Below are 9,034 nucleotides of genomic sequence, written 5' to 3' on the forward strand. Positions count from 1 at the left end.
AATTGATTTCAATGCAAAGTAGGGTTGAGCAGGTGGTGCCATTGATCTACAACAGAAAATATGCAATCACTAAGCAATGTGTATTTGTAGAGTAATTCTAGCCTTAAACAGAAACACTCCCACTGAAGTTAGCATCCCTCCGCAAACTCCCAGTGATTCAGGATCTGACTAGCACATGTGACTAGTGAGCTTTAGCATCACTGCTAGACAACATGCCTATTCGGTAAGCAACTCCTTGCTAATCGTATCTCTATACGACTCCTGTCGGTCGGGTAGGTATCTTATACCCCGGCTCCCAACCTTCTTTGCCACAAGGCCCAAAACCGTTTTGACAGACTTGTCAAGTTAACCTGATGCAGTGCATGTCCATGTCCGACACGAACCCTTCAGTTCAAGGACACCTAGCAGCACCCCAATTTTATGAGCCCACTACTAGACGTACTTGACATGCGAAGGTGAAACATCGGGGATGGCAATTCGCTTGATATTAACGAGGGATCTTTCTACCATTCTAACATGCATAGAAACAAAGAAGCATAACAATCACAAATAAACACATATTGTGAAATAGTATGGCTCCTTCATGGATGTTCTTCCAGGTCGGCTCCAACTCCGATGACCATCTAGGAACTCCATCTTGTTTGTCACGCGGGACGCCAAGCCACCAACCTGATCTCTATTATCCAACTACTACAACTAGTAATGGATTTTACATAGAGTCACAAGTCGACACGCAGGTCGTTATACAATATAATGACAACACTTTGGCTCCTGCCGGCTGACAAACATGACACGCAGGCCATGTATAATTTACACACATGCATCACATACATATGAGCCATACTACTCACATCAAACCCTGCAAAATAAAGTTATGCATAGAATCGCATTCTACCGGTTTGAGTGACCGTGTATGAAATACAAGGCGCTACGCACACGGCGGTCCCGATGGAGGATAACCGACCGGTAGGGGTAGGTTGTGTCACGACCTCATTGATCCCGATAGATAGAAAACATAGCCTCATCGCTCCCCATGTGCAGTTGATCTCATCAACCGTGCACATAGCCAATCTCATAAACGGCGACAGATCTCATCTGCCGCCTCCACATACCTAATATGCATATGATCTGAATCCAAATCCTATAGCAGAGGCTCTGATACCACTGTTGGGTTCTACGGTAGGGTGCGTCGACTGCAAATTAAAATTTTCCTACGCGCAGAACAAATAGGAACAAGCTACGGGAGATGGATGACAGATCGTTACCACTAGACGTGCAGTGCCGTGCAGCGGAAGAAGAGTTGGGGCAGCGCGTCCGCGTGGATCATCTCCTCCTTGTGCGATCTCCCTCGAACAGCCGGTCGTTGGTTCCCACGTACAAGTTCGCCGGAGCGGCACAAATGCACCGCCTCTAACGGTATCCGCGCGTGTAGGAGGAACACCGTGCGGCAGACTGCTAGGTCCGATCACACAGTCGGCGGCGAGTGGAGGTGTCTATTCGCAACACATGCAAACCTTAGTGACAGCGCCGGAGCGATCTCACGCATGAGTGTGCCGCACCCCACTTTATATAGGCGTCCGTCGCGGGCTCAACACTTGGGCCTCGCACGGACCCCAAAAGCCCATAAGTCTACTCGGCCACAATCAGATACAGCTCGGATCACATCCGACCAGTGTCCCCGGATCGGACCTCGTAGGTTCCTTCCATTAAGCGCGCGACCCCTTAGGTTCAAGCTGGCTTGGTCGCAGTTCGGATCACCTCCGAACTGCACAGTTGGTAGCGGCCTCTAGCAAGGCATGCTGAACACCAAGCAGACTATGAAGCTGGTTAGGCGAACCTGTACATCACACTTCCATTCCTTTTACCACACGATATATGTTGTCGGGCTCAAGGCGAGTCTGTCATCCTTGTGCTAGCCCGACCTCTTTCTCGTTCCAGTGATACCGACCACTATCCGGATTATCTCATAATCCTTGTCACATGGCCATGCTTATCCTGGTTGGATCACACGAGGGGCCCAGAGTATATCTCTCCTGATCGGAGGGGAAAATCCCATCTTGTTCGACCATGTCTCGCAGCATGGGTCTGGACAAGCCTGTAACCTACCTTTTGTAACTACCCAGTCATGGAGTAGCGTTTGGCCGGCCCAAAGCAAGTCTGTCACCATCCCGAGTACATGCGCCAGCTCAGGTCTTAGGACATAGAACATATGTTGCACTAGAGACTCACATATGACATATCGCTGCGTCTCATAGTTGGGTCTGTCCGACTCGGACCTTATCTCAACTCGGATCCGACTACGTCGAATCCGACCAGATCCTTCCAACTCCATATTATCCGGTTAGCATCCAATGCTCCATGGCTAGTGATACCAAGCCATCGACCGTGTCATATGCTAGTCTAGTCGGCTGCACGTCCACACAGCCCTTTCGACTAATGACCTTTTAGGACAGTCATCATACAATGCATAGTCCCACAAACAAGTCACGTACTTGCTGATACACATCATTGATAATGTCCAAGGACTATCTTTATTCATAAACACATAGGAAATATCATCATACATGATTGCCTCTAGGCCATATCTCCAACAAAACTACCCTGAAGGATTAGCGCGACCAACTATTTCTTGTCATCGATCTCTCGGGCAATGACCACATCACGGACAGCGGCATGGGAATCGATCTCTGGGGCGATGTCCATAGGACTGACCGCGACATCGGAATCGATCTCTGGGCGATGTCCATAGGATGGACAGCGGCATCGGAATCGATCTCCGGGGCGATGCCAACAGGACGGACCGCGACATCGAAAACGATCTCTGGGTCGTTGTCCAGAGGACGGGCCGTGACATCAGAATCATCAAGGACGTCCACCGGCACCTGCACAACCCTAACATATTAGCAAGCACATTGCAAATAATCAAAAACCACATCTTTCGGTAATAAGCCATTATTTTTTACCTTGTGCAGCTCACCGAGGGATCCCATCCCTCCGGGGGCCATCTCCTCGTCCTCGATGGGGGCCATCACCTTGCCAGGGGAGTACTGCTTCTCAACAGCGACTATCTCCTCAAACTCAGCCTTGAGCCTCGCATAGGTGTCCATCAGAGTTTCTGGGGTAGGCACGGTGGGGCCCTTGCTGTTCTTCCAACTTTCTTTGAGGAGCTCGTCCGCCAACGTCGTCAACTCTTTGCTGCTTGTTTCTTGGAGTTCTTAGTCTCCATGGGTTGGCCCGCCAACATGGTCAACTCATTGGTCGGTGCTCACTTCCTGGAGATAGCTGTCTCAAGTGGGTTGTCCGCCGGCAACTCTTTGCCTAGTGCTCCAGGATCCATCAATCAACTGATAAACAAAAAGCAATCGAAAGGAAACCACAATCGCAATGAAAACGGGAAAAGAATAGGCTGTGAGAATCGGTCGGTGCTTCGCAAAAAGAAGATTCTTGGAATGAAAAAATAGCAGCATCACTGATTCGCCCACCTTTCCTTCATCGGTACAGAAGAAAAATGGCAGAAGTGAGTAGCCTGGAGTGAGGTTTTCTTCAAGAAAGGGGAGAAAGGGCTTCAACGAGCATTCCAGTGAAATGATGGTTGTTTCGTCCAGTCCAACTTCGAGGCCACTTTACCACTGCTGGTAAAGGTGTGGGTTTTGTGATATGACGGGTCATGACGGCCACACCGGGGTGACCGGTGAGTTTCGGCTGTAGCACCTCGCTGTGATTTGGTGGATGGCACGCAGGCCTGGATGCTTTGATGTCCCGCATGTAGATAGAGCGGCTAGTCATATAGGAGTGGTCAATATTGTGCACCGTGACCAAGGCAGAGAGGAAAACGAGAGAACTACGTAATTAATGCATGAGTTTAATTAGGGTAGTTTTGTAAAGTACGAGATACATTCCTCCAATCGCAAAATGCCTTGGTTGATGAGAATTAAGATTTGAGCCCTATAAACCGGAAGGGAGATTTGAGATACTGCACGCGGTGTAGTCTGGTCACTTGTTGGAATCTCTAGAAAGACTTATACCGCATGATTCTTTGCTTCTTCTTACTACTACCTACTACTTCGCCGACATGTGGGACAGCCAATAGCATCCGGGTCGACGTAATACGTGTCATGCACTAGATTAGAGTGCGGAACGGAAGGGGGGCATCACCCCGGTCATACCGCCTGGCCCTGTTTGGATACTCTAAATTAGTTAAAGGTTAGAGTTAGATTCTAATCCTGAACTAACCCTGAAGTAACTCTAGCGAAAGAGGTGTTTGGATGACAGGGTTAGATGGAGCGCGGATACGGCGAGGTGCCTTCATGGGCGGTGCGAGAGGGAGGGAGGGAGAGGACGAGAAGCTTCGAGGAAGTGGGGAGGGATCTGCTACGGGGAGAGCGAGAGAAAAATGTGTTTTTTAGTGTCCCGAGAAGAACTAACCCAAATAAGCACCTCTTGGGTGGGTTATATTTTTTTTTGGGTTAGTTGAGTTCAAACTAACCCAAACTAACTCTAACACATGGATCCAAACAGTAACCCAAACTAATCCTCCTGTTTGGATATTTTTGGGTTAGTTGAGTTCAAACTAACCCAAACTAACTCTAACACATGGATCCAAACAGTAATGCGCTGTCAAATCGCACAGCCCGACCTTTCCAGTAGTAAGTAAGTTGAATCAGCTACTCCCTCGCCCTCCTCGCCTCTCTATCAAACCGCCTACGCGAAAACTGCCGCGCGTACTGCCCGGGAAAAGCCCCGCCCTCAACTTTTAACTACGCGAAAATAGTTCGAGCTTGTTCGTTCTATATAAATACTAGTATTGTATGTTTATTCACCCGTGGGGTTGTTCAATGAATGGAGGGCCGGGGAGCACAAGTGAACAATACTACTACTACTAGTAGTAAGTAGGAGTCGTACAGGTAGTCACCTTAAATAGAGAGTTTCTTTTCTTTAATGCCACGTACACAAATTGAAACGCTTGTTGTGGAGAGAAAAAGATAATCACTCCACTATATATGTACACAGGGGCCTGAGCGCTTGCTTTACTAGGGTTGCTCTCTTCATTCTCTCATCCTCTCCAGATATAAACAAGACAGCGGTAGCGACATTTTCTCTCTTCTCACCGCTGGTCACAAATCCGGCCGGATCCCTTCGGCTGGTGTCAGGACTAGGTGCATCGTTCACGCGGTCATCGCCGGCGAGGGAGGAAACCCACAGCTGCCGGAGGGGCTCGATCCTCTGCCCATGCCGTTCTCTCCGACATAGCGCCGGCTCGGGAGGTCCTCTGACCCTTCTTCCTCCCTGTCGTATTGTCCGTAGATCCGACCTGCCGCCGCCTACATCCCGACGACCCTCAGGTATAAGTTCTTCGAAAGCGGCCTTGCTCTACTGCCCCAGCTCCCCACGTGTCTGCATGTGCATCTTTTTCTACTCCCATCAGCTCTTCCAGAGCCACCTAAATTTTTCATATTATTAGAGGTAAAGCTACTTCATGCATTCGAATCTAGGGCTTTGTTCAAACAACGAAGAAAGGGGGAAAGTTGTAGCATGAATCTAGGACTTGATTCAAAGAGGAAATAATATGGTGAAAGTAGTAGATACCGGATACCCAACCGGTCTCTTGGTTGAAAAGGGAAATAATGGGAAAACGCAGTAAAAACTGGATAAGGAACAGATCTATTGTTGGTTGAAAAAAGGATAGAAAGTGGCGGCTGGTGGACAAGTCAACAGAGTATGTCCAGGATTAGATTTGTTGCCCTCACATAGTAAAAGGTCTCCAGGATTAGAATTGCTGCCCTCACATAGTAAAAGGTCTCAGGATTAGATTTGCTGCCCTCACATAGTAAAAGGTCTCCAGGATTAGATTTGCTGCCCTCACATACTAAAAGGTCTCCAGGATTAGATTTGCTGCCCTCGCATAGTACAAGGTCTCCAGGATTAGGTTTGGTGCCCTCACATAGTAAAAGGTCTCCAGGATTAGATTTGCTGCCCTCACATAGCATGAACGAACTTGGCATCACCACTTTATGCCTCCTTGTAGGTACATTGTGTTGATGCGTCCACTGTCGCACGTCCTTATACCAACCTTTTGCTGTTGTTAATGTAAGGACGCATGTAAAATGAAGCGATCACACTGTTACCTTAGGGACATGTCTAACTAGTGTTATTGTTAATCTAATGCCTCTAGTGATAAGATGCAATTAAACTGTGTTACAAATGGCACTCCTGCTGTTTTCCCAGTATGATAAGTAAGTTGCTCCTTTATGCTGCTGAGTGTCCTGGTGTCCCCATGGTCCCATGCCCTTAAACCAACTCTTTAGCTGCTGTTGATTTATTGTATCTGGTAAACAAGCAATGCCACCATTAAAGTAATCCCATATTTGAGGAATCTCATTGTTGATCGTAATGCTTTTGGTAACATGAAGCATTGCTAACATTTTAAAATTTCTACTGTCCTTGCGTGATTGCCATGAACATAATTAAGATGCTTCTTTTCATTTCGTATATGTTTCGTATATTCTTATTGACCAGCAACTGTTTACTTTCTATCTTTTTGTGTAGATAGGGATATCCATTTCACCTTGTTGCTATTGTGACCTTTTGGTGAACTGCACAAAACACTTTTTTGGAATGAGCGTCTTGTGCAGTTCAACTAAAATGTCGCGTGGGCAACATCTCTCAATTTTTGTGGAACTGCACAAAATGGTGATTGGAGTTTCGAAAATCTCCGTCAAGTTCTGGTGGTAATCTCGTGCAACATTTTATTAGCCTTTGCAAGATGAGCCGTCACTGTCACCACAATGGCACTTTATTTTAGTGGAACTGCACAAAAGGATAAGAAAATTATGGTTGCACCTTACATGAGCGGGACAGCCAACCTTAATGTTCCTCAATTTTAGTGCAACTACTAAAGAAGAACCTGCCAGCTCACGAGAGCAAGTACTTCTTGCTAGCTGAATGATGCAATCTTTGCTTCATTTCAGGTGAACTACGAATAATAGTATCCTCGCTCGCTGGCATAGGGAACTGCGAATCGAAGACGAGTGAGTGCCTCGTACGCAGCAGCTTCTATAGCCATATGCGGAGTCGGCATGGATTTCCCCACGAAGGAGACTTCCGTTGGGTCTTGGTTTGGGTATGCGGGAGGGATGTGCACTACTGCCCAATATTTCGAGGTGGATGGAGTGATCCTTGATTTGAGCAACTCGTACTGGGGTGGACGGGTGGCGCTCATAGTACTGCAGGTAAAGTCCCACAATAATTTGACAAAACTGCCGGGGGTTGCGTCTGGGGTTCTCATATAAATACTGGGGGTCGACATGGCAAGGAATGGCTGTGGGTGCTGCGCACAAAGGTGAGGGGTGCTTGGCAAGGTCACGAAGTGGCCTTTATATAGCACCGGGGCTGGGATATCTACCGGGGTGAAGGGTAACTGACTGCCGATCCTGTACTCGGGTTAAAGCCACAGATATACACATCACAGAAAGGTGACGCATTACTGTGGGCGCTGACAGGGTTGGTCTTGGTAACTGCGCCCGAGATAATGCAACTGTACGCCAACGTACACATGCATAGCTACTACTCCAAAATAAGAGTGCTCAAACAGACAGCATGCAACAAAAGCAATACAAGGCCACACATTACAAAGCGTAGAAAAACTAAGGCTCGATACAACTTTGAGCGACTTAGTCTACTTTGTTAATGTCTAAGTGGGCTGGCCTTGCGGACGCCGATGCTTCTCCACGGTTCTCACCGTCGGGATTCGCTGGTTGAGGCTGAGGTGCTGCAGGGTCGGGGAGATGGTGATGACCATCCCGGGGGTTGTTGGCCCAAATCCCGTTGGAATGGGTTTCCAAAAGGCGACGAAGCGCTTCTGGGGTCACCAAGGTGCTCTGGTTGAGGGCTGGCGCAGACCTCAAGGGATCGATCGGGTGTCCGAACAGCACGACTGGGTTGTCGGTGTCGGGCTCCGCTTCTCTTCTCGCCGAGGCTCGGCGAACCAGCTCTCCACGAGCTGCGATCAGATCAAGAATGACCTGGTCGAACAGTTGCTCTAGTGCGCTTACATAGCGCACCAGATGCAACAGCGCAGGATCCGTCTCGTGGTCTCCGTTGGCAACTTGGGGCGGCCTACCATACCCGTTACGACTAGGGTAGTAGTAGAACGAGCGACAGTTAACTCTGGGCGACAAGTGCCGGAGTTGAACTATAGCCTCTCGGGCTGCCAGTTGGATGGCTTGTGGCTCGAAGGGGGTTGTCCTTCCAGTGAACCTGTAGGGGCGTTCTGGCGACAGACCCCTACCGTAGATGTGCACAGTGGCCCAATACTGACGGCTTTCACCGTACATGGGCCCTTGGTACACAACATACTCAGGAGGCTCTTCTAACGCATAGGCACGGCGGGTGAGGTTTGCGAGCATGGTCACAAAACCTCCAAGGTTGGTCGCTGTGGTCTCATTGTGAACGATGGGGCCAGGCATCGTGGCTCGGTTTGGGGGAAAGAGGTTGTGTTGTGATTGAGGCTAGCGTGCCCTTTTTATAGGGAAAGGGGATGGAGTCTTCCTCCGCACGCTTGTGAAAGAGACGGGTTGGGTGTCGGTCACTGGCGCGTGATCGACGGGCTAGGCTGATAGGTTGGGCACCGTCCGCCGAAAAGGGCGTCGGGTCACTGTGGAGCTATCTTACGCGGGAAGCTTGACCGGGGGTTAGGCTAAGGTCTGGTGGTTTTGGTTAACCTAAGTTTATTGACCTGGCTAAGACAGGATTAGCCAATGGTCAGCCTGGCTCTGATACCAAGTCTGTCACGACCGGATTTTCAGGATAGGAATTCCCAGAAATACGGCCTGTGAGCTCACCAGCCCCAGGATTACTGTTAGCTGATGAGGCACCAACTTGATACAAGGAAATCCAAGCAAGTACAAAAATATGTAGTACAAGACCATTCAGGCCTAGGAGTACAACATTTGGTTTCTAATGATTGAGGGCGGAAGCGGTTGGATACATCTGCGTCTATGGGACTCCATTTCCCACAAGAACAGCTGACCAGGAT

The sequence above is a fragment of the Triticum aestivum genome, chromosome 6D (assembly GCF_018294505.1).
Source record: "Triticum aestivum cultivar Chinese Spring chromosome 6D, IWGSC CS RefSeq v2.1, whole genome shotgun sequence".
Taxonomy (NCBI): Eukaryota; Viridiplantae; Streptophyta; class Magnoliopsida; order Poales; family Poaceae; genus Triticum; species Triticum aestivum.